Source organism: Schistocerca cancellata, chromosome 4 (assembly GCF_023864275.1).
Source record: "Schistocerca cancellata isolate TAMUIC-IGC-003103 chromosome 4, iqSchCanc2.1, whole genome shotgun sequence".
NCBI lineage: Eukaryota > Metazoa > Arthropoda > Insecta > Orthoptera > Acrididae > Schistocerca > Schistocerca cancellata.
The window spans coordinates 632,804,209-632,819,680 of record NC_064629.1 but is presented as its reverse complement, the minus strand read 5'-3'; the positions used below and the strand labels follow the sequence as shown (position 1 = coordinate 632,819,680).

Below are 15,472 nucleotides of genomic sequence, written 5' to 3'. Positions count from 1 at the left end.
TAGCAACAGTAGCATTTACTCAAGTTCACGCGAGAGATTCTCCCTTTCCGATATGCGGCAAAGATACAAGGCGTTGCTGTATTACATTATCGACACGTGCCGCCTCCACATTGGATGACCCTGATGAAGTACTTCAGAATCCAGTCGTAAATTCAGAGACATACTCGTAATGTGACAGTCTCGCAACCGCATTAGTGAAACAGTGTGCCTGCCTTCATGTTTGACGATGGCTGATGAATAACATCTAAGAATACTACGCATTCTGTGCCTCCTGAATTCTTGGGTGATTTTCTTCAGATTTTATAACGATAACATACTGGCAAAGAACGATGTATACAAATCCGTGCATCACTCTACATCCTTCCTAGTTTCACTAACTTTTTCTATAGACTTTTCGGCATTCTATGATATCTATTTATTTAAGCAGTTTAGGGTGCATTTGAGCTTTCACTATCTTTCCCTGGAAATATTTACAATATAATTTGGTGGGTTTTCTTAACAACTAACTGAAACATGCCAATATCTGTAAGAAGCTGCATGACTACAGTTTTCGTACTTGCAGCTTCGTCATGCGTAAAATATTTCAACACTAAGTGGTGTCCTCCAAGATCCACTAACAAACTCAAAATCTAGCTGACGATGATAATTTTTCATTTTATAGCTTATATTGTCTAACATCTTAAGGACTTTTCACTTGAATTGTTCTTTTGTTCGCGATTAAATGTTTATTTTTGGTAGCATTTTTTTATTCAATTCTTGTGATTATATAAAGCTTTTTTTTCTTTGGTAACAGCACAAAAACGTGGCCGTACAGAATTAACTGCTCAGCTCTGAAACTCATTTTATTAGCAAAGCTGTCGTGACAGTATATATGAGCGTACTTTATGTAGAATTTGGAGCTGATCAGATTCGTCCAACTGATATTCGAAAATTATGTAGCCACTCAATGAGAGATTATGGATATTAATCAGACAAATTACTATTTAAACAATTGGTTATCTAACGAGAAGAAATAAGTTGAAACTGACTTTCTGCTGTTTTGAACTATTCTATAGTCACAGCAACCGTTACATGATACACTACTGGCCATTAAAATTGCTACACCCCGAAGATGACGTGCTTCAAACGCGAAATTTAACCGGCAGGAAGAAATGCTGCGATATACAAATGATTAGCTTCTCAGAGCATTCATACAAGGTTGGCGCCGGTGGTGACACCTACAACGTGCTGACATGAGGAAAGTTTCCAACCGATTTCTCATACACAAACAGCAAAAAATGGTTCAAATGGCTCTGAGCACTATGAGACTTAACATCTTAGGTCATCAGTCCCCTAGAATTTAGAACTACCTAAACCTAACTAACCTAAAGACATCACACACATCCATGCCCGAGGCAGGATTCGAACCTGCGACCGTAGCAGTCCCGCGGTTCCGGACTGAAGCGCCTACAACCGCACGGCCACCACGGCCGGCACACAAACAGCAGTGACCGGTGTTGCCTGGTGAAACGTTGTTGTGATGCCTCGTGTAAGGAGAAGAAATGCGTACCATCAAGTTTCCGACTTTCATAAGCGCCAGATTGTAGCGTATCGCGATTGCGGTTTATCGTTTCGCGACATTGCTGCTCGCGTTGGTCGAGATCCAATGACTGTTAGCAGAATATGGAATCGGTGGGTTCAGGAGATTAATACGGAACGCCGTGGTGAATCCCAAAGGCCTCGTATCACTACCAGTCGAGATGACAGGCATCTTATCCGCATTGCTGTAATGGATCGTGCAGCCACGTCTCGATCCCTGAGTCAACAGATGGGGACGTTTGCAAGACAACAACCATCTGCACGAAGAGTTCGACGACGTTTGCAGAAGCATGGAGTATCAACTCGGAGACCATGGCTGCGGTTACACTTGACGCTGCATCACAGAGAGGAGCACCTGCGATGGTGTGCTCAACGACGAACCTAGATGCACGAATGGCAAAACGTCATTTTTTCGGCCGAATCCAGGTTCTGTTTACAGCATCATGATGGTCGCATCCGTGTTTGGCGACATCGAGGTGAACGCGCATTGGAAGGGTGTAACCGTCATCGCCATACCGGCGTATCACCCGGCGTGATTGTATGGGGTGCCATTGGTTGCACGTCTCGGTCACCTCTTGTTCACACTGACGGCACTCTGAACAGTGGACGTTACATTTCAGATGTGTTACGACCCGTGACTCTATCCTTGATTCGATCCTTGCGAAACCCTACATTTCTGCAGGATAATGCACGACCGCATGTTGCAGGTCCTGTACGGGACTTTCTGAATACAGAAAATGTTCGACTGCTGCCCTGGCCAGCACATTCTCCAGATCTCTCACCAATAGAAAACGTCTGGTCAATGGTGGTCGATCAACTGGTTCGTCACAATACGCCAGTCACTACTCTTGATGAACTGTGGTATCGTGTTGAAGCTGCATGGGCAGCTGTACCTGTACACGCCATCCAAGCTCTGTTTGACTCAATGCCCAGGCGTATCAAGGCCGTTATTACGGCCAGAGGTGGTTGTTCTGTGTAATGATTTCTCAAGATATATGCACCCAAATTGCGTGAAAATGTAATCACATGTCAATTCTTGTATAATATATTTGTCCAATGAATACCCGTTCATCATCTGCATTTCTTCTTGGTGTAGCAGTTTTAATGGCCAGTAGTGAATATTTCACATCCACGTTTCAATCAACTAAATTTCAAACAGTAATATAATTCGTACGGAGGGAAACAAATGATGAAAACTTGGATGGGCTAGTCATTTTATCAAACATTCACAATCCGTCCAAAACGTTCTGTCACTGGTTTTATTCGTGGAGTACAAGCGACGTCAACGTACTCACAGCGGCGTGAGCATGCAGTGTTACGTAGTGGATGTGTGACCGTAGTGTGTCAAGGTTGTTGGATCACAAATCGCCAAAGGTGCAACATCTATAAAACAAATGTTGTGAACATCCTCCAGAACTTGGTGTTGCTAATACGAACCTACCGCAAAACGGCAAAGTGCAGAAATTCACATGAAGGGTCAACGATCTTACTACATTACGGACACCGAAGCCAGTATGACGTGCGAGTTGAACAACATGCCAAAAGAGGAGCTTTCTGACAGTTTCTCGTAGTTGTATGAACTTTCTGTGCAATTAACTCAAGTGGGGGAAACTACGTAGAACACCTGAAACATTAAAACCACCATCTTAACTTTTTTATGTATTTTTCCTAATCCAGTCTCGAAACTCTTGGTTTGAGAGGATAGGTAACTACCACCATCGTTTTTTCTAAACACAGACTCATCTTTATATTACGCAGGGTGTTAGCCTTACATGTTATACAATACAATGAAATTACGGTATTCTGGCCTCATACCTCTACAGACATACAATGCTCAATACTGAAATTACTTATCTCTATTACGTAAGAAAAGTGAACATGTATTCGTAAATATTAATGATGGTTATCTCATAGAAAAGTTTTGCAAAGTACATCGTTCGAGTTGTTTTTCGCATTTCGGTATGTACAGCCTGACAAAATGTGAAACGTCCAGAAGGGGAGGCGGAAACTGAATGAAATTTCACAGGTTTGGAGGATATTTGATGTTTAAGTGACGAATCTATGTGTCATTATGACGTTGCACGCCATCTGGCCTAGATGCGTGCACTGAACCTGTTGGGGAGGATGTTATAAAGCCTTTTTACCGTCTCCTGAGGAAAACTGGCTTACAGTTGTTGTTGCTGGTAGTTAATACGCTGGATATTGGCACTGGGACAGAGATGACTTCTGAGCCCGTCCCACACATGTTCTATTGCGGACGGATTTGGTAATCTGACTGACTGTTGGAGTACTTCACCACCACAGACGCAGTTCATAGACGTACGTACCAAGTGTGGACGCGTACTGTCTTGTTGAACAATGGCACCACGCATGTCGCATGAGAGGTAACACATGAGCGCTCAGTCTGTCTGTGACGTAACTTCGTGCCGTCGGATTCCTCTCAATCACAACTATCCGTAACGAAGTCATACAAAGTGGCTCCACAAATCACGACGCCAGGAGTAACATCACTGCGCCTTTCCAAAACATTGGAAGAATGGGACTTCTCCCAATGTAGCTGCCATATACGCCGACGATGGTCATCTGGGATAGTGCAGAAGCATGATTCATCGCTGAACACAAAGCAACGCCATTTACAAGTAGTCCATGCTTCCCGGTCGAGGCAGCACTCCAAATGCAGCCGTTTGCGTTTTGGTTAACGGCAGCTAACGTGTGGGATTCCCTAGTCCGGCTGCTGCTAGACACCGCGCAATGGTGCGGGATGACACAGGATATTTCAGGTGTTCGAATACTTGTTCTCAGATGTCAGGCGCAGTTGTAAAGAAGTTACGATGTACTTGGTACACAATACAATGATCCTCAATTGTGGTGGTCAGACGTGGTCGACCAGAACCTTTACGATGCATCACTGACATATCCGAATGCCCCACAAATCTGGATATTACACGATTCGACCAACCAGCTGAGTTGAGATCCACAATGAGGTCCCTTTCAAACTCGCTCAGGTGCTGACAATGGCCGGCCGGTGTGGCCAAGCGGTTCTAGGCACTACAGTTTGGAACGGCGCGACCGCAACATTAACATCCCACCCTTTCTTCTAGGTGCTTCGCTGTTTTTGTCACGCAGTGTAAAATCGCCAAATGATTCCTTGAAATTCAAGAGAAAATCCAAAAACAAGAACAATTTGTCCCCAGTAATTTATAGATAACCTAAGCAAATTATAACGGTCTTACTTATATTTTTAATATTTCCTGGGTAAATTCGTTCAGTATCAGAGCAGCAACTCATGGAGACGCAGGTTGCTTCGAGAGACTGAAGACCTCTTATGAAATACCAATAATCAATGCGAATCCTCAGTTTCCCCTGAAGAACGTAACTGCGAGCAAAAAGCATCTACGACTGTGTACTGTAGCCTCGTCCATGACGTAAATTGTAGTGGAAGGGATAATTTCATCGAGATGAACAACGATGTACATAATGGGTTGTGACACGGAAGATTTGTCCCTATGATTATAGCATCAGATGGATATCCATTGTAATTAAGGATAGAGCATCATCTTATTTTCAGATATATGTGGAAAGGCGTTGGTCATAGTTTTATTGAAGGATCCACTCTGACATTTGTCTGAAGTGATTGAATGTAAAACAGAATTAGTGGACTTGTAGATGAATTCTACTCTCCCTGCACACGAGTACACTGCCTTATCCACTGCGCCTTCTCGCTCAGCGATATACAAGATGAGGAGGAAAGCTGCCTAAATTGAACCACTTTTGAGATGTTACTTTTTACAGCCTAAATAGTAAGGTAAAAAATTGTTTAAACAATGCTATCCTGAACTAAAATTGTTCAAATGGTTCTGAGCACTATGGGACTAAACATCTTAGGCCATAAGTCCCCTAGAACTTAGAACTACTTAAACCTAACTAACCTAAGGACATCACACACACCCATGCCCGAGGCAGGATTCGAACCGGCGACCGTAGCTGTCCCGCGGTTCCGGACTGAAGCGCCTACAACCGCACGGCCCGCGCGGCCGGCTATCCTGAACTGCAGAATTTTGTTCTTGTTATCTGACTTAAAGAATGGAAATTATGAGAAAAATAAACATAACGCGCTTAATTTTCTAAACATCTTCAAGTAGTACAAATTAGGAATCTAGTTTCCTAATTGTACCAGTGGGTGCGTAAACTGTACCGCCCTGTACCACGCTCATACGAGGCTTGGAACTTTAGTAGTGGCAACTATTTATTTACAGTTCTTACAAAATAGATACATGTTTCAAAGATTTACTGACCTTCATAGTAGTCACCTGCGTTGTGTATTACCCGTCGCCAGCGATGTGAAAGTCGTAGGAAGTTCTTAGCAGTGCCAGTTGTGTTGACAGTTAGAGCGGCGCGGTCTGTTGCCCGATGAATTTGTACCAGTTCTGATGCGAATGCCGTGAAGTGTTTCCTTCGGTTTGAAAATCGAGTAGAACCCACGAAGGCTTAAGTCAGGGGAGTGCAGTAGGTGGTATAGCACTTAGCAGCCCCATGAGTCAAACAAATCAGTAACAGCTTGCACTGTACGTGCTTGAGCATTGTCTTGCAAAATGATGGTCAGGTACTGCAGAAAGTGTCATCACTTCTGTCTCTATGCTGTTCATTTTTGGAACACAACCTACGACCAGCTTAGAAACACAAGTGATGACACTTTATGCAGGAAATGCAGGGCAATGCTCAAGCACGTACACTGCAAGCTGTTACTGATTTGTTTGACTGAAGGGGGTGCTATGTGCTATACCACCTACTGCACTCCCCTGACTTAAGCCCTCGTGAGTTCAACTCGATTTATAAACTGAAGGAAAGACTTCACGGCATTCGCTTTAGAACTGCTACAAATTTGTCGGGCAACAGACCGCGCCGCTCGAACTGTCAACACAACTGGCACTGCTAAGAGTATCCTACGACTTCCACATCGCTCAAATGATTCGAATGGCTCTAAGCACTATGGGACTTAACATCTGAGGTCATCAGTCCCCTATACTTAGAACTATTTAAATCTAACTAACCTGAGGACATCACACACATCCATGCCCGAGGCAGGATTCGAACCTGCTACTGTAGCAGCAGCGCGGTTCCGGACTGAAGCGCCTAGAACCGCTCGGCCATAGCGGCCGGCTCCACATCGCTGGCAACGGGTTATACACAATGCTGGTGACTACTCTGAAGGTCAGTAAAATTTTGAAACACGTATTTATTTTGTACGATCTCTAAATAAATAGTTGCCACTATTAAAATTCCAACCCTCGCAAACTCATATGTCCCTGAGCTTGAAGGTACTTACTAGTCTAAGGAAATGTTCCCTATCTTAATTCCCTTATCACTATTTTCAGGCATTTCAATGTCGCTTTTTCTCTCTCTTCCCCACTCCTGCATACTTTCCATGAACCCACATTTTGCCTTACATGTTTCTGATCGTTTTTTCTGCTCTCTATACCATTTCTCTGAGCCGTAAATGAGTTTTTATGGCGGCTTCCCTATAAAGTCTCGAACACTTCCTTTTCACAGGTAGAACTGTACTTCTAGATTTCTTCTCCTTTGCTTCGGTTAACTTTATTTTCTTATTATTACTTTTTCATAGGATACTCATCAGCTTCAAGACTCCTTGGACAGGCTTTGAAATGGTTCAAATGGCTCTGAGCACTATGCGACATAACTTCTGAGGTCATCAGTCGCCTAGAACTAAGAACTAATTAAACCTAACTAACCTAAGGACATCACACACATCCATGCCCGAGGCAGGATTCGAACCTGCGACCGTAGCGGTCGCTCGGCTCCAGACTGTAGCGCCTAGAATCACGCTAGGCTTTGAAGTTTTGCTTGGAGCTTTCATAATTTCCATCGGATTCCGTGTTATTTCTTGGATGGACATCCTTAGCCCATTGCCGGCCGATGTGGCCGAGCGGTTGTAGGCGCTTCAGTCTGGAACCTCGCGACCGCTACAGTCGCAGGTTCGAATCCTGCCTCGGGCATGGATGTGTGTGATGTCCTTGGGTTATTCAGGTTTAAGTTGTTCTAAGTTCCAGGGGACTGATGACCTCAGATGTTAAGTCCCGTAGTGCTCAGAGCCATTTGAAACATTTGAAACTTAGCCCATTTTTGCCTACCATGGCTTCTTCTGCATCGAAATTATGTGAAAATGTTACTCCACCTTCAGCACAGAGAGCCATCATTGTCTGTGACATGGACCGAAAACGAGATAAACATCATCAGACGCTGACATGCACATCAGACAGTTTCTATAAGTTACGAATAAGGGCCTCAAAAACTATGAAAGAATAAAATAAGGCATACTAATGCTTGTCGTCTCCTGACTTCGAGATCATCATAGTTGAGGCCAGATTTGAGGGGGCATTCGATGACTTCACACAAATGTTCATTAACACTGACGCACTGTAAGAACAGAAATTTTGAGATATGACCATATATACGTATATATACCCCACAGCACAATAATGCAGCCACTGGTGTCTATGCATTCGATGACAGAAGCGATACCGTTTATCCTTCTGCGACTAGCTGCATGATGGGAAATGTATTATGATTCATGTCACCAGGACATTTGTTCCTATAGTCCCATCGTCCAATCATGCTTTTCCATGAGGACCATACTCGCGAACACCGCTTTTGGTGGGTCAATGCTCCAAAACACTTGTGCATTCGCTATCACTAACCAATCAACCCGTCGCTTGCTACTCAGTTGGCTGTAGGACCTCTGCTCTCCTCACTACTACCTGTATTTCTGTTTTGCATAGGCTCGTAGTTCGTCATAGGTTGTTCGGGGAAGCACCTAGAAGAGGGGGAAAGGAAATGAAGCTTCACGGGTTCGGGAAGGGTGTCATAAAACCCTTGTATCCTCTCCCGAGGCAAGCTGGACTACAACTACTCTGACTGGTCATTGATATGCTGGACACTGTCACTGGGATGGAACTGAGTCTGAGACGGTCCTACCCATTTTCTATCGGGTACTGGTCACGAGAGTATCTCAAAACCACGCAAACACTTCATAGAGACACGTGCCATGTGTGGACAATCAGTGTCCTGTTGCAAAGTGGCACTGCGATATCGTCACATGAGCGGCAACATATGAAGTCACAGGATGTTCGTGACGTACTGTTGTGCCGAAAATGTTTGTAACCTCCCCCTTACTAATTGGCCTATCATGCTTGTGATATAAAATATGACCGTGGATCGCGTGTGTGCCTAATGGATTTTTAATAATTGGAAGATGATGATGATGATGTTCGGTTTGTGGGGCGCTCAACTGCGTGGTTATCAGCGCCCGTACAATTTCCCAACCTTTGCTCAGTCCAATTTCGCCACTTTCCTGGATGATGATGAAATGATGAGGACAACACAAACACCCAGTCATCTCGAGGCAGGTGAAAATCCCTGACCCCGCCGGGAATCGAACCCGGGACCCCGTGCTCGGGAAGCGAGAACGCTACCGCGAGACCACGAGCGGCGGACAATAATTGGATAAAGCTATCTTTACCGAAGAAGTAATACCAATTAAAGCCGTTCCAGATCGATGTATATGTTGTTGAATTGCAAAAACCACAAATATTACAAATAAATTACTGTGCCACACTTCATAATATTCTTAATGTCAATGTTGAACATCACACACTTAATGCTTTTGTTTGCAGTACAAAAATTATCTGTTGTGTACGACTTCGTACACAACCGTGAGGAGAGGTGGGGTGCAGAGTGGTGGGTCAGCCGTCATCGTAGGAAAGCTGGACAGGAGCAGAAATGATGAGCGAACAAGTTAACACAGTAAACAGAAGATTTACTTAACTTGAATTTCTCGAAATGAACGAAGACTCATTACAAATAATGCAACAAGAGTTAGGGTCCCGCTATCACAGTGTTAACTAGGACTAAAACACCAACGCTAATATCGGAGCAGTGCATAGGCAGCGTCTACGTAGCTTCACGTAGCGAAGTGGCTCTGAGCGCAAGAGGGGCTGAGCGGCTGCCGCCGGCCATCCTATACCGCGGCGACAGAGGCCGCTCGTAGTACGGAGCAGCTGGAGGCACGGCTCAACAGTCACACACCATTGGGTCCGTCAGGTCCCGCGCGACCGCTGTCGACGTCAGACGGAAACTTACACTTCCATTGTTATTGTGCCTGTGGTGTGGTATTGATATATGATACCATATTATCATCAAGCAGAGACACAAAAACATCATTTATTTCCTATTGAGCAAGAATGTAAACAGAGCAAAGATGGTGCGTAGGATGTGCAAAATGCAACATGTTAATAACAGCCGGCCGGAGTGGCCGAGCGGTTCTAGGCACTACAGTCTGAAACCGAGCGATCGCTACGGTCGCAGGTTCGAATCCTGCCTCGGACATGGATGTGTTCTAGGCGACTGATGACCTCAGAAGTTAAGACGCATAGTGCTCAGAGCCATTTATTTGAACAGTTTATACAGGGTGGAGAAACATCGTGTCACGATATTTTAACCCTGGATAGCTGATGCCAGTAGGAACAAAAATTACTAATGTTGTGTAGGTCGACAACACAGCATTTTTAAACTACGGAAACTTGGCGCCACGCACTCCGATTGGCCGTGGAATTGCCCTGCTGCCGATCATCGGTTGACGGGCAGCGCTATGGTTGCCGGTTCATACGTACAAACGTGCGTCGTTCCGTCACTGCTTCGGAGCACAAACACGTCACCTGCGATTTAGTCATACAGTAAGCATTCCGGCACAGTATTCGCTTGAAGAACAACGAGATATGGTTTTTGTTTATGGATTAGCCGATGGTAATGAGCATGAAGCTCGACGGTTGTATGAGGAACGGTACCCAGCATGGCATCACCCACACCTGCAAACGTTTACAGCAATTCCCCGGTGACTTGGCTAAACAGGCTCGTTAGCGGGATATCATCGTGATGCTGGAAGACCTCGAACATGACAGGATGCTGCATTTGAAGAGACTGTTCTCGAGCGCTTCGAGGAAGCACCTACAAGAGGTACTACACAAAGTACGCGAAAGAACTTGCCCCCCTTCTAACAGCCGTGTACCGCAAGTCTCTAGAGGAACGGAAGGTTCCAAATGATTGGAAAAGAGCACAGGTAGTCCCAGTCTTCAAGAAGGGTCGTCGAGCAGATGCACAAAACTGTAGACCTATATCTCTGACGTCGATCTGTTGTAGAATTTTTGAACATGTTTTTTGCTCGAGTATCATGTCGTTTTTGGAAACCCAGAATCTACTCTGTAGGAATGAACATGGATTTCGGAAACAGCGATCGTGTGAGACCCAAATCGCTTTATTTGTTCATGAGACCCAGAAAATATTAGATACAGCCTCCCAGGTAGATGCCATTTTCCTTGACTTCCGGAAGGCGTTCGATACAGTTCTGCACTGTCGCCTGATAAACAAAGTAAGAGCCTACGGAATATCAGACCAGCTGTGAGGCTGGATTGAAGAGTTTTTAGCAAACAGAACACAGCATGTTGTTCTCAATGGAGAGACGTCTACAGACGTTAAAGTAACCTCTGGCGTGCCACAGGGGAGTGTTATGGAACCATTGCTTTTCACAATATATATAAATGACCTAGTAGGTTAGGTTAGGTTGGGTTAGTGTTGTTTTAACGTCCCGTCGACAACGAGATCATTAGAGACGGAGCGCAAGCTCGGGTTAGGGAAGGATGGGGAAGGAAACCGGCCGTGCCCTTTCAAAGGAACCATCCCGGCATTTGCCTGAAACGATTTAGGGAAATCACGGAAAACCTAAATCAGGATGGCTGGAGACGGGATTGAACCGTCGTCCTCCCGAATGCGAGTCCAGTGTGCTAACCACTGCGCCACCTCGCTCGGTCCTAGTAGATAGTGTCGCAAGTTACATGCGGCTTTTCGCGGATGATGCTGTAGTATACAGAGAAGTTGCAGCATTAGAAAATTGTAGCGAAATGCAGGAAGATCTGCAGTGGATAGGCACTTGGTGCAGGGAGTGGCAACTGACCCTTAACGTAGACAAATGTAATGTATTGCGAATACATAGAAAGAAGGATCCTTTATTGTATGATTATATGATAGCGGAACAAACACTGGTAGCAGTTACTTCTGTAAAATATCTGGGAGTATGCGTGCGGAACGATTTGAAGTGGAATGCCCATATAAAATTAATTGTTGGTAAGGCGGGTACCAGGTTGAGATTCATTGGGAGAGTCCTTAGAAAATGTAGTCCATCAACAAAGGAGGCGGCTTACAAAACACTCGTTCGACCTATACTTGAGTATTGCTCATCGGTGTGGGATCCGTACCAGATCGGGTTGACGGAGGAGATAGAGAAGATCCAAAGAAGAGCGGCGAGTTTCGTCACAGGGTTATTTGGTAAGCGTGATAGCGTTACGGACATGTTTAGCAAACTCCAGTGGCAGACTCCGCAAGAGAGGCGCTCTGCAAAGTGGTATAGCTTGCTGTCCACGTTTCGAGAGGGTGCGTTTCTGGATGAGGTATCGAATATATTGCTTCCCCCTACTTACACCTCCCGAGGAGATCACGAATGTAAAATTAGAGAGATTCGAGCACGCACGGAGGCTTTCCGGCAGTCGTTCTTCCCGCGAACCATAAGCGACTGGAACCGGAAAAGGAGGCAATGATAGTGGCACGTAAAGTGCCCTCCGCCACACACCATTGGGTGGCTTGCGGAGTATAAATGTAGATGTAGATTTAGACGTAGAAGTTGTTCACCAACCCGGACGCGATCCACATAGGAACGAAGAGGAATTAATGGACCGCATTCAACATGCCGACACTCACATCACGGCAACTGACAGGAATCTTTGAAAGATTTCGGCAAAACACCGTTCGACGTTACCAAGTTTGTCTCGCGTCAGAGGGTCGCCAGTTCGAACACCTGGTTTAAATAAACAATGTCCTAGCTTCCAAAAATGCCCTTTTCAGGGCCGACACAATTTGTAAAAGGCTTTCTGTAGCGAACTAACAGCTGTTAAAGTGTTTGGTCCCGGTACGTCTTATCATGAAACTACAATGGATATGTCGGGACACCGGTGGATTCGCCCCAGAGTGGAAGGCTGGCGCGTTACCACCGAGCTTGCGGGCTGCCTTAGATACATCGCGATCTCCGGCAGGCAAAGCACTTGCGGTGATGCGCTGTTCAGAGCATCCGGCAACAGGCCAATCCCGCGGCCAATCGGAGCGCATGGCGCCTAGTTTCCGTAGTTTAAAAATTGTGCGTTGTCGGCCGACGCAACATTAGTAATTTTTGGTCCTATTGGCATCAATTATCCAGGGTTAAAATTTCGTGACATAGTTTTTCTCCATCCTATATTTATGCAGTTTTATACCGATATCTTAAATAGGTGGTTGTTTTTTTGTGCTGAGTTGTGACTTTTAGGGGTCCAGTTTGTGTCTGCTTTCTGTGAACAGCCCACGGAAATTATTTAGAAATTGTTTAGTTGTTGGTTTCAGCTGCTCATTTAGAATGTGTTGGGGTGAACTGAGTTTGTGAATATATATTTCTAGTTCCTCTAAGAGGTCCATTTTCTTGCCTTTGTTAGTGATATGTAATGTCTGCAAGTTGACAATGTTATAAACATGGTGTCCATATTGAATCCATGCATTAATACCTGAAGGACTTTTTATTGTAATAAATGCAGTTACCGCTTAAACATAGACTCTTTTGCCATTAATGATATAATCACGTCTGGCGGGGCTAAAATGATGATACAGAATTACATTTGTCTTCCTTGCTTGCATTTGGATTTTGACAGCGTTTCATATGAAGGTTTGAACCAGCACTGGGGGCGTGCTCGAATAGCCGAAGTGATCACAGTCTGCCTTTGGTAGGGCGGCGGCATGGACGTCTTGTTCATAGCCTTGCCGCAGAGTTGGCGCTCAGGGTTTTTATGTGCTTCAGCCATCTTCGTGCACAACATTTCATTTTGAAGAAGAATGATCTACTCTTCTCGTAAATCGATACTGACAATCAGTTTTTCAAGTGAATAGGCACGTCTGAAAGCACGTGTAATCGAACAATTTCTCAAAGATGATGTTAAGATTGACTATAACGCTCATGTTGGCATACATCGTTCAATAGCGAGCACAGTGCTTTATGTGAAGTTAATAAACGACGTAGCGAATGACAGGATTCAAAATAAAACTAGGAGTGGTATCAAGTTCCGTGATTCAGATGCGAATATTGGTGACGTGTCTGTAGACCATTCAGGACTTGGACTGCAGACGATACGTGTTTTTGAACTCCCATTTAAAGTAGCTTCGAAGATGGTGATTTTGGCGCTCCACCTGTACGGGAAGGTGACAAGCCATACGGCCGAGAAGTGGGCGAGCTTTTATCACACACCCAGTTCTCAATGGAGTGTGGCAGGTCCGTATTGACCAAACACATTCCGTCCTATTTAATATATTGGCGGATGCCACACCATTGAGATATACGATGGCCAGCCGAAAACGTGCTCTGTCTGTGGGCTAGAAGGACATGTTCGCTCGGAGTGGATTCGGCAGAGAATGCAATTGCCACTTGGGGATACAATGGTTTCAAATACACCGACGACACTTCATCTGACGTATGTCGAGATTCTCCAGAATGATCCTAGTCTACTGCCTGCGCCGCTACCCGCTACTGAACCTTTGCTGACTACGACTATACAGCTGAGAGATGAGGATAGTGAGATAGTGATCCTCTCTGGCAAGACCTGCTTCCGTTGGATTCTGTGGCAGAACATGGAGCCCGTCTCCCATCAGATACAGAGTAATCAACGCACTCACCTAGCGCCGTGCCTCTCATAGATGGATAGCAATCGGGCCATCGCCTTTCTTCCTCCGACGCAACACTGTCACCCTCGTTGGCTACAGGGGCTGAGCTGGACGATCTGGGTCCGCACAGTACTGCTTGGTCCGATGATGCTGAAGATGAATCAATGTACGTTGGAGTAACTGTGGTTGCTGCAGCAGCAACCCATGACTGTTATTCGACTGAGGATTCGGATGGAGTCATGCTGTCTGTTGGAGAGGCACTTACGGGGACTGCTAGTCCTCCTGTATTAATGAGCGTCCATGTGACTCTGTCCCGTGGCAGGCTTACAGGATTAGTAGATATCAACACGATCGGGATGCTGGAAAAACTTCACTTGCCCCGCGAAATATTGCAGGTGTCGGACATCGATATTGCCCCTTGCAAGAAGTTCGCCTCAACAAGTTCCCAGCTTTTCATGGATACGATGTCGATGTTACTCCATGTGATGACAGTGGTAGTGGGACGATGATATTCCTATGGGAAGGAATCGTGGTTGAAGAAGTGTTTTACTTGCTATCACCAAGGGGTCTCGTGTAGACCTTCCATGGTGTCCGGATCAACAATATTTACGTTGCCACTGGCTCGTAAAAGCAATGGAACTGTCGTAGTTTCACTCGGAAGAGATGGCGCCTTTGTTGGCAAGCCGCTACGACCATTTTATTCTTGGTGGAGACTTCAGCTGCGTAATTTTCCAGAAGGATCAGTTTTCTCAGTATACCCCTTGCCAGGAACTACAGCTACTGGTGCTAGATTTGAATCTCGTTGATACGCAGGATTGTGTGCAAGGTAATCTAAGTGGATATACGTATGTTACGAGCCATTCGGCAAGTCGCCTTGATATTGTCTTTGTTCCCCATGGTTTCATGGCTGCGACAATTCGCGCTGAGTTGTGGCCTATGGCCTTCTCTGACGGTATCGGGTACATATGCACTGTCTCTCTCCATTGGCAGAGATTGTAGCGCGGTCGAAGCACTTAGAAGTTGAAAAGTTGCAAATATCCAGGATCCGGAGTGTAGGCAGTTAATAGAGGCGACATGATCCACCTGTGAAAGA

At 45.2% G+C, this 15,472-nt stretch overlaps 1 protein-coding gene across 1 annotated transcript in view; it reads left to right on the top strand.

The window, feature by feature from the left end:
* Positions 1–15,472, top strand: part of LOC126183542 (myrosinase 1-like) — a 241,559-nt gene that overhangs the window by 67,357 nt on the left and 158,730 nt on the right. The window lies entirely within an intron of this gene.